The sequence below is a fragment of the Triticum dicoccoides genome, chromosome 6A (assembly GCF_002162155.2).
Source record: "Triticum dicoccoides isolate Atlit2015 ecotype Zavitan chromosome 6A, WEW_v2.0, whole genome shotgun sequence".
Classification (NCBI taxonomy): domain Eukaryota; kingdom Viridiplantae; phylum Streptophyta; class Magnoliopsida; order Poales; family Poaceae; genus Triticum; species Triticum dicoccoides.
In genome coordinates, this window is record NC_041390.1 from 216,611,831 (window position 1) to 216,623,778 (window position 11,948).

Consider the following 11,948-nt stretch of genomic DNA (forward strand, 5'->3'; position numbering starts at 1 on the left):
AGTTACAGGTTCATGATTATAGTACAGATGAGTAATGGCGGCTTAAGTAAGGGTTAATGATATATAAAGGAAAAATGAGCCGGAGTCATAAGCCGCCATGACTAAAAATATTCAAAGGTTGCCTAAGTCAGAAATTGTCTAAGTACTGAGATAAACAGGTTTCACAAGTGGTTGCCATTATTTTGGATCAAGATGGCTCAGAAAAGGGAAATAAATATAGACCTAAAAACCAGCACAGAGGAGTTCATCAGTTCTAAGGAGACCTTTGTATAAGAAGAAAGGGATCTGGTAGCCTCTGAAATGGATGTAAAATAACTACCGCATAGATTCTATATTTCTTTTATATCAAAGGAGAGGGCAGTGGAGAAGCTGCAAGTAATCTATGACGAACAGCGAAGAACACAAGAAAGAAACCTCCCGAACCCTAATGCAGATCTATGGGGGTGAGAAAGCGAGAGCTTACGGGTGCAGAGCTGCTGCGGAGGATCGCCGCCGTTCTCTGGAGAGACTCAGGGTGATGCAGCGGCCGGAGTTGAGGACGATGGTGCGCTACGGCGGCGGCGGAGCTCGAGCAGCAGAGAAGTTGCGAGAGGAGGAAGAAGAAGAAAGAGGAAGGACCAGCCATGCCTATTTATAAGGGGATAAGTGAACGGGCAGGCGCGAAAATCGAGGAAGACCAAAGTAATGATTATCCAGCCAAATGGATGCCTCGATTTTCGGAAAACATTTAAGATAAGGATCCGTTGAAGATGACGTCGTGGCGTTTTTTTCCAAATTTTCTGAAGATGACGTCATGGCGGGTTACAGAGCTTTTACAAATAGCAGAAGATGGATTTCGGCTAAGTGTTGGAAGTTGACAAGAACAAAGTTCAAATCAACCCGGGGCCTAATGTTGGGAATATGACTACCAGGTATGTCCCGCCCAGGAGGGGTCGGGTCAATCTTCATGGCGGGTTATTAAAAGAAGCCCAGCGAATATACAAGGCGATAGTTTATTATAAGACTTGTAGTAGGCCCAAGCCTAGAGGCGGCTTAAGGCCCATAATTGTAAACCGCCATGTATAAGTAATACTTATAAAGAAAGGCATGTAATAGAAGTCACCGAGCCGGACACGTTGTATGAGCCGGCCGGGACTCTGTTGGCCGCCAGGCGTCCACCCGTATATATAAGGGGACAACCCAGCAGCGGCTTAGGGAAGAAAACAACAGATCAAGAGCCAAGCTAGCGTATTTCGCTCCTTGGTCATCAAAACCTAGCAATACCACAACAACTAGACTAGGCTTTACCTTCACCGCAAGGAGCTGATCCAGTATAAACCTCTCATGTCCTTTGTCCCGATTAACCCCTTTAAGCTTCCTAGTTGCAATGGCTCCACGACTAAGTCCTTTCACTAGGACTTCTGCCGTGATAATTCCACGGCAACTACAGCGATAGGTTACCACCAAGAGCTGCACCTGTGCCCTCACCACCGATGCCCACCTCATGGTTTTCCTCCTCTCTCCACACCGCCACCTTGACCCGATGCCATCTAGCAGACTATCTGGTACAAATGCTTCGACTGCCACTGCTGAAAAAACTTGCGCTTGTGTTGGTTGATCTGTCGGTGGCCTCACTTCACAACATCATCCACTCTAGCTGCCGTGCGCTGCAACGTTTGGTGCTTGTTTTTGGACTAGGAATCCATATCCCTTGTCTCAAAATAAAGTCATCTCACCTTGTAAGCATTGGAATTCATTTTGAAGGACAGGAGCTCATCATCGAAGACGCCCCTTCACTTCAAAGGTTGCTCCTTGATTGTTGTTATAAACCTTCACAAATAACTATGGTCTCTATGCCTAAACTGGAGACCTTGGGTGCAATTAGTGATCTGTTTGAATGGTTCGAGATGGTGTTTGCCTCCACACCTATTGAGTTACTATATTATTCATGTACACTTTTGTAATTTGCATTTTTCATTTGTGCGCATAAGTTAAGTATCATATTGGAGTACACTTTCAGTGCTAATATTATTTTCTATGCTCGATGAAGCACTTGTACATCCTATCAGTGGTGGTGGATTCTGTCAAGACCTTATATATCAGTATGTGGTGTTTTGATCTCAACATCATTATTACCTTGCTGCAATGCTTTCCATGTGTGGAGAATCTTATATTTACTAATCAGAGGCACCATACAGAGCTTCACGTTAATCCTCGTGACTCAGAAAATCATCCATTAGATCGAGGTATTAACTTTCTATAGTCGTCGGATCAGATTCCAAGAGTCCGTACCCAATGTCTCACCTCCCACAACTTCCTCTCTGTAAAAAACAATGAACAATCTTTTTCTCGCTCAATGTCCCACCTCCTCGCTTAGGCACGGATGCATCATCCACCTGTAGCCTGTTTCTCCTTCGTCCCTTCTCCACTCTTCATGCAGCAATCGTCTAAAGCGATCCATGGATCCTCTCCTCCATATCTTCCTCTGCTATATTTGAATATCCATGTTGCAAGCTCTTTTTGGAGGATTTTGATGTTAGTTTCTAACCCGTAGGTACAATCTAGATTTTCCTTTTGGGGGGATTCGATGAATCCCTTCATCGCAGTCATGAGCTGCTCGATCTGAACTCGCCCCGTCTCCTCCTATCAAGCGTGACCATCTTGAATCAAGTAATAATCATAGCTTGAGAGACCCCTGTAAATAGTATCTCCCTGAGTCTTTCCTTCGTTGGTCCCTAGGGCTCCTCCTATCACTTCTCTAGTCTTCACGAACAGCAGGGTAGGTTGAATTGGGCTTGAGTAAGGAGGAGCTTGGGTACTCCAGCCTGCAACTGCTAATGGGAAGGGGCAACAGAGGATGAAGCTGCCATGAGGTGGCTACAGACATCTCCGCAACTCCTTCCTCACCGATCCCCAACACTGCTCCTCATGTCACTTCTCCAGTCTGCACGTACAAGCATCTAATCTAAATTAAACGTTCCAAGTTTCTTGATTCCCTTTCTCTAAAACCTTTGAATTTGTTATCCACTAATCCAAACATGCTGCAATCCATGTTGGTTGAGGAGGATGTCTTTCCAGCTTTCATGCCACGACCAAACAACAATATATACCATGGATGCTGCGGACATGTGGCAGAGAACCCAATGCAACAAATGCAGTTTCTTTTAGATCAGATAGTCGGCAATATTAGTGAACCTGCATATGTGAGGAACTATGTCAGGCTTATTGCAGGTATGCAAGAAGGAACGGCTAATTTGGTTTTTGCTTTTTGGGATTTTTATGTTGTGTGTCCTGGAATTTCAGGCTTGGTCTATATTATAATGAGAAAGTACAACCTAGGGTTGCATTATGGGGGATGGCCATGATGCGTGTTCTTCAATTTTAGACAAGTCTAGATACATATCGAAGTAGTGGATTCAATTCACCGCATAATGAACTAGAGCATCTCTTCTGGAAAGTAGATAGGTTGTTTTAGATCATTACATGTTATGTCCAACTTACTTCTCTGTTTATTTCAAGAAAAAACTAGGTGTTTGCTTACTTGAACCTGCTCCATGTTATGCTCACCTAATGATGCAATAAGATATGTGCTTTTTAGAAACTCAAATTATACTCTGTTCTAATGGAACTTTTTGATATTGTTGTTTTTGCAGACATGGAGTGTACATCCATTCAAGAAGTCAAGAAGGTGTGGTTCTGAGCAATATTTATTTGTAGCAACATGGGAGATCAAAAAATGATGCTCAAGTTAACCTTTCAATACATATTAGTGGCAAAGATATTCACCTCCTCGACGCCGAAATCGCCAGTCTCTCCCACAGCCTGACTCAACAGGCAAAGTAGCTCTACATCCCGATGCTTAATCAGTTACTTTGCCTGTTTGAAAACTAATGTTTAATTAGTTACTTAATGGTCTGCTCCACCTTTTCCATTTTTATACCCATGTAATGCTTTTTTAGAATTGCACCTATGTAGGAAAATATACCAAAATTTCTCATATTTTTGCAGAGCTTACTTATGCCATCCACTTTCCAATCCGTGCATGCCTCTCAAATAGACATTTGTCAGTCGATGTAGATTTTTACTTTATTAGGTATTAAGAAACCTTTAGCCTATCTGTATATGTTCACTTACTAGGAAACTTTGTTCAGGTCAGTCAAGGAAAGGAGGCATGTTGTTCACTTTCTAGCCTATTTGTAGAAGAAACTTTGTTCATGTCACTTACTAGGATATGCACATGAAGAAATTGTAAAACCTGTATAGAGTATTATTAGTGTGAAGCATGTTCAGTTAACTTGCTAACAAAAAAGATGTTCATCAGCAAGCTATGTATTAAAAACATTCTAGATTATTACAATTTAACCTATAGATAGTTCAATCAAATCAGATGCCCCTGTCTTATATCATTTGTTCAGGTCAGTCAAGGAAAGGAGGCACATTGGTTTTCTAAGACAGAAAATGGTGTTTCATTCAGCAACTATCACAATATAGATGAAGTTTGAGATTTATCAGGAGTTTGTGGTTCATTTTTCTTGCTCTTTTACAACAGATTTTAGTCCTAAAGGTTGGTTCTAACACCCCGGATGACACTCCTCGGGAAATAAATTTATTCTCTCGATAGGGCATCACTCGGTGAAACTTTTATAGGTAACCTTCAGCTTCATAAGAGCACATCTTTTTGCCAGTTATTATATTGAACACTACTGGACAGCCCCAAGAATTCTTTCGTGTGCATGAACATGCTTTTTTTCCAGTGAATCCACCTCTCATCGCACATCCATTCATTAATATTAGATGATAAATCTTTTAGAGGCTCATTGTATATGTAGATACACAGATTTGGATTCTGTAGAACTTTTTCTGTCTGGTGAAAGGTATCTACAACGTCTACTTAAATCACTAAAACACCTGTTGAATCTATGTTCGTCCGTGCAGCATACCAAATTACTTATTTTCCAGAAAAAAAACTTCCGTGTAGTGTGATGCTTAATAGCCTTTCCTGTATATGTAAAATCTCCAAGAGATACGTATAGTTCCTGACCTGTGAACGACTGCTTAGTGCTATTGGTTCTTTCTACATCAAAGGTACATACATCTACAAGTTCTTTGTAGTTCAAATGGACTATCCTCTATAATAATTATTATTATTATGTAGAAGTGCTAATTCACTTACATGTGCCCTTTGCGGGAGTGAAAATTGAAAACCTCTATGGAGCAGATTAGATTGGTAAGCTAATAGTTAATTATGTAGTTGTAATTGGCCAGCGATGGTTTAAGCGTTATTCCATACTAACATTTATGTCATATTTGATCTTAATGTTATCTTTTGATCTACTACTTCCTATAGATTGGCCTAATTTCACTTCAACCAAAAAAAGAGTTTTCCATGATACATTAACTTTCTATCTGCTTTCGCCTTTCTAATGTTTTTCTTGCTCTGAAATGTTTTTATTCAGCATCAGCTCTAGATGGAGATTCAACATTGTGGGCCATTTAATGGGCACAACAATGACAGAAATATATGAGGGTCAAGAATGCTTCTTGTAGAGTATGGTCATGATCCTTAAGTTGAGAAGCCAATGGAGACAGCTACACGTGTTCCTCCTTTTCTGAGGAGTGATAACCCACAAGTATAGGGGATCGCAACAGTTTTTGAGGGTAGAGTATTCAACCCAAATTTATTGATTCAACACAAGGGGAGCCAAATAATATTCTCAAGTATTAGCAACTGAGTTGTCAATTCAACCACACCTGGAAACTTAATATCTACAACAAGGTATTTAGTAGCAAAGTAATATGATAGTAGTGGTAATGGTAGAAAAAGTAATATTGTTGGTTTTGTAGTGATTGTAACAGTAGCAACGGAAAAGTAAATAAGCGAAGAACAATATATGAAAAGCTCGTAGGCATTGGATCAGTGATGGAGAATTATGTCGGATGCGATCGATCATGAAACAGTTATAACATAGGGTGACACAGAACTAGCTCCAATTCATCAATGTAATGTAGGCATGTATTCCGAATATAGTCATATGTGCTTATGGAAAAGAACTTGCATGTCATCTTTTGTCCTACCCTCCCGTGGCAGCGGGGTCCTATTGGAAACTAAGGGATATTAAGGCCTCCTTTTAATAGAGTACCAGACCAAAGCATTAACACATAGTGAATACATGAACTCCTCAAACTACGGTCATCACCGGTAATGGTCCCGATTATTGTCACTTCGGGGTTAACGGATCATAACACATAATAGGTGACTATAGACTTGCAAGATAGGATCAAGAACTCACATATATTCATGAAAACATAATAGGTTCAGATATGTAATCATGGCACTCGGGCCCTAGTGACAAACATTAAGCATAGCAAGGTCATAACAACATCAATCTCGGAACATAGTGGATACTAGGGATCAAACCCTAACAAAACTAACTCGATTACATGATAAATCTCATCCAACCCATCACCGTCCAGCAAGCCTATGATGGAATTACTCACGCACGGCGGTGAGCATCATGAAATTGGTGATGGAGGAAGGTTGATGGTGACGATGGCGACGGATTTCCAGAACCCCGAACGGACTCCAGATCAACCCTCCCAAGAGAGTTTAGGGCTTGGCGGCAGCTCCGTATTGTAAAACGCGATGAATCCTCCTCTCTGATTTTTTTCTCCCTGAAAGTGAATATATGGAGTTGGAGTTGAGGTCGGCGGAGTGTCAGGGGGCCCACGAGGCAGGGGGCGCGCCTAGGGGGTAGGCACGCCCCCACCCTCGTGGACAGGGTGTGGCCCCCCTGACGTGGATTCTTCTTCCAGTATTCTTTTATATATTCCAAAAATAATCTCTGTTGATTTTCAGGTCATTCTGAGAACTTTCATTTTTGCACAAAAATAACACCACGGCAATTCTGCTGAAAACAGCGTCAGTTCGGGTTAGTTCCATTCAAATCATGCATGTTAGAGTCCAAAGCAAGGGCAAAAGTGTTTGGAAAAGTAGATACGACGGAGACGTATCAACTTCCCCAAGCTTAAACCTTTGCTTGTCCTCAAGAAATTCAGTTGATAAACTGAAAGTGATAAAGAAAAACTTTTACAAACTCTGTTTGCTCTTGTTGTTGTAAATATGTAAAGCCAGCATTCAAGTTTTCAGCAAAGATTATGAACTAACCATATTCACAATAACACTTAGGTCTCATGTTTACTCATATCAATGGCATAATCAACTAGCGAGAAATAATAATAAATCTCGGATGACAACACTTTCTCAAAACAATCATAATATGATATAACAAGATGGTATCTCGCTAGCCCTTTCTGAGACCGCAAAACATAAATGCAGAGCACCTTTAAAGATCAAGGACTGAATAGACATGGCAATTCATGGTAAAAGAGATCCAGTCAAGTCATACTCAATGTAAACTAACAGTAATGGATGCAAATAACAGCGGCGCTCTCCAACTGGTGCTTTTTAATAAGAGGATGATGACTCAACATAAACGTAAATGGATAGGCCCTTTACAGAGGGAAGTAGGGATATGTAGAAGTGCCAGAGCTCGATTTTGAAATAGAGATGAATAATATTTTGAGCGGTATACTTTCATTTTCAACGTAACAACCGAGAGATCTCGATATCTTCCATGCTACACACATTTTAGGTGGTTCCCAAGCAGAATGGTAAAGTTTATACTCCCCCACCACCAACAAGCATCAATCCATGGCTTGCCCGAAACAACGGGTGCCTCCAACTAACAACAATCTTGGGGGAGTTTTGTTTGCAATTATTTTGATTTGATTTGAGCATGGGACTGGGCATCCCGGTGACCAGCCATTTTCTCGTGAATGAGGAGCGGAGTCCACTCCTCTTGAGAATAACCCGCCTATCATGGAGGATACAGACAACCCTTGTTGATACATGAGCTATTCGAGCTTACAAAACAGAATGTTTATTTGAAGGTTTAAAGTTTGGCACATACATATTTACTTGGAACGGTAGGTAGATACCATATATAGGAAGGTATGGTGGACTCATATGGAATAACTTTGGGGTTTATGGAATTGGATGCACAAGCAGTATTCCCACTTAGTACAAGTGAAGGCTAGAAAAAGACTAGGAAGCGACTAGCTAGAGAGCGACAACAGTCATGAACATGCATTAAACTTAATCGACACCGAATGCAAGCATGATTAGGATATAATGCACCATGAACATAAATATCGTAGAGGCTATGTTGATTTTGCTTCAACTACATGCGTGAACATGTGCCAAGTCAAGCCACTCGAATCGTTCCAAGGAGGATACCACCCTATCATGCCACATCACAACCATTTTAATAGCATGTTGGCACGCAAGGTAAACCATTATAAACTCCTAGCTAATTAAGCATGGCATAAACAACTACAATCTCTAATTGTCATTGCAAACATGTCTCATTCATAATAGGCTGAATCAGGAATGATGAACTAATCATATTTACAAAAACAAGAGAGGTCGAGTTCATACCAGCTTTTCTCATCTCAATCATTTCATCATATAATCCTCATTATTGCCTTTCACTTGCACAACCGAACGATGTGGATAATAATAATAATGCACGTGCATTGGATTAAGTTGGAATCTGCAAGCATTCAATTCAAGAGAGAAGACAAGGTAATATGGGCTCTTTGTTAGATCAACAGTAATGCATATGAGAGCCACTCAACATTTTTATCATGGTCTTCTCCTCTCGACCCCCAAAGGAAAGAAAAGAAATAAAACTATCTACATGGGAAAGCTCCCAACAAGCAAAAGAAGAACGAGAAATCTTTTTGGGTTTTCTTTTTAGTTACTACTACAAGCATGGGAAGTAAAAGCTACAAACTACAACTATTTTTTTGCTTTTTCTTTCTTAAGGTTTTTCAAACACACAAGAAGAAAGCTTAAAAGGAAAATAAACTAGCATGGATGATACAATGAAAAAGTATGAGCACTGACAACTGGCATGAGTGTGTGAACATGAATGTAATGTGAGTGAGAAATACGTACTCCCCCAAGCTTAGGCTTTTAGCCTAAGTTGGTCTATGCCCATGGATCAAAGTTGTAGTTGGGGTCGTACTGAGAAGGGTCCTCAGATTGCCACTGGCTAGTGATCTCCTCCGGATTCCACTGGTAAACGGACTGACGGTGAGGGTCGGATTGTGGCTCCGGCTCTGCAGCTGACATCTGGTTTCGGTAGGCAAGAGTGTCCTCCGACGGAACAAGGTATATGCCTGAAAATATGTTAAACAAAGAGGGCACAGGCAAGGTAACAAACTCACAATAACTTTTGTTAAATATCAATTTATATTTGAGTGTCTTATTTCTATCCTTAACAATAAACTCATGTGCTACCATACTCTTATAACCTAGAGCAATAGGAGGCAGCAACTTTTCCTCTTTCTCATAATGCCTGGTAGGTATGTTAAAGTGTGCAGCAAGGCGCGAGGCAAAGATGCCTCCGAGGACGGGGCCCTTAGTACGGTTCAGATTTAACCGTTTAGCAACAATAGCGCCTAAACTGAAAGTAGTATCATGAAACAAGGCATGGCGCAAAATAACAATACAAGGGGCACTAAAATTTCCACAGTTCCCGCGACCAATTAAGCATCTACAAGCAAATATTGTGAAGTAACATAGAACAGGAAAATGTATGCTAGTGATTCTCGCATCGGAAACTTTCCTCGTTTCCCCTACAACAATCATATCAATAAATCCCTCCACATCATTACAATGTGGTTCCTCTATGCTGCCCTCAAAGGGTATCAAACAGACCCGGCAAAAATCATAAAGTGACATCTCCTTATGCTCATCATATAAATAAAATTCCATCGAAGGTGGTGATCTCCTAGCATGGAAATGAAAATTTTGCACAAAGATATTGGTGAGTAAGAGATATTGTTCACGCTGGTCGTGGAGGAAGGCTGCGAGGCCTGCATTCTCAGCCAATTGATAAAAATCTTTATAAATCCCGGCCTCTTTCAAGAACTCATCACAAGGCCATTCACATGGCCGAACCTCTGCAGTATGAGGGAGATTATACTTGGGCTTCTTGTTCTCTTCACTTTTCTTATCCTTCTAGCTTCGGCTCGATGAGCCCCTCAAAAATCTCTTCATCTTTTTCTGATTTTTTTTGAAATTTTTAGTAACTCGAAATAGAAGTGAGCCAAACTCAACAAAATTGATAGCAACTACTCCTACAAGTGCCTAGAGGCTATATCATGCATTAAAACTACTTTTGACCATACAAATTTCATATGCAAGCTCAAGAACAGGGTCACCTAAGAAGCAAACATTTGCAATGAATAAAGCACTAGAACAAAAACTAATTGGACCATTGGAGGAGTCACATACCAAAGAACAATCCCCCAAAGCAGTTTTGTGAATGGAGCTTTGAGCAAGGAGATCGAAAATGGCAGCAAGATGAGCACGAACTTAGGTTAAGCTGGCTAGTGATTTTTTTGGGAGGAAGAAGGAGTGTGTGGTGGCTGTAATAAGTGGAGGGGACCCACGTGGGGTCCACGAGGTAGGGGGGCGCACCTAGGGGGTGGGCGCGCCCACCATCCTCGTGGGCACGTGTCTGCTCCCCCTGCTGTGTTCTCAGTGCCAGATATTCTCAAATATTCTAGAAAAAATCATATTTAAATTTCAGGGCATTTGGAGAACTTTTATTTTTGGGGTGTTTTTTATTGCATAGATAATTCAGAAAACAGACAAAAAATAATATTTTTGCTTTATTTAATATAAATAACAGAAAGTAAAGAGAGGGTACACAGAGTTGTGCTTTCTAAATTCATCTATCTCATGCTCACCAAAAGGAATCCAGTAACAAGGTTGATCAGGTCTTGTTAACAAACTCATTTCGAATAACATGAAACCGAAGAATTTTCGAATAACACTAGGTTACCTCAACGGGGATATGCACATCCCCAACAATAAGAATATCATATTTCTTCTTAACAGTAGGAAGAGGAAATTCAAAACCTCCAATAGTAATTGTTGAAATTTTCCAATAGAATTGATACTGTGGACTTGAGGTTGTTTCCTCGGAAAGTGTACCGTATGCTCATCACCTTTAACATGAAAAGTGACATTGCCTTTGTTGCAATCAATAATAGCCCCTACAATATTCAAGAAGGGCCTTCCAAGAATAATGGACATACGATCGTCCTCGGGAATATCAAGATTAACAAAGTCTGTTAAAATAGTAACATTTGCAAGCACAACAGGCACATCCTCACAAATACCGATAGGTATAGCAGTTGATTTATCAGCCATTTGCAAAGATATTTCAATAGGTTTCAACTTATTCAAATCAAGTCTACGATATAAACAGAGAGGCATAACACTAACACCGGCTCCAAGATCACATAAAGCAGTCTTAACATAGTTTCTTTTAATGGAGCATGGTATAGTTGGTATTCCTGGATCTCCAAGTTTCTTTGGTATTCCACCCTTAAAAGTATAATTAGCAAGCATGGTGGAAATTTCAGCTTCCAATATCTTTCTCTTATTTGTAACAATATCTTTCATATACTTTTATTTTCGGGGTATTTTTTATTGCAAGGTAATTTAGAAAATAGACAGAAAATACTATCTAATTAACAGAAAGTAAAAGGAGGGTACAGAGAGTTGTGCTTTCTATCTTCATCAATCTCATTGTCATCAAAAGGAATCCACTAACAAGGTTGATCAAGTCTTGTTAACAAACTCTTTTCAAATAACACGAAACTGGAGAATCACTACCAGGGAAAAGGCTAGCGGCAGCGCGGGTTCTAGGTATATCAGTAGTGCGGGGACCGACGCTACTAATAAGGCGCTACAGCTAACCCGTAGCAGTAGCGCGTGCACACCCGTGCTACTGCTATACAAGTGTAGCAGCAGCGCGCTTCGTGGAAGCTGGCTACTGCTAATAGCTATAGCGCGCTTTGCCTGGACGCGCTACTGCTACTGTGGCGCT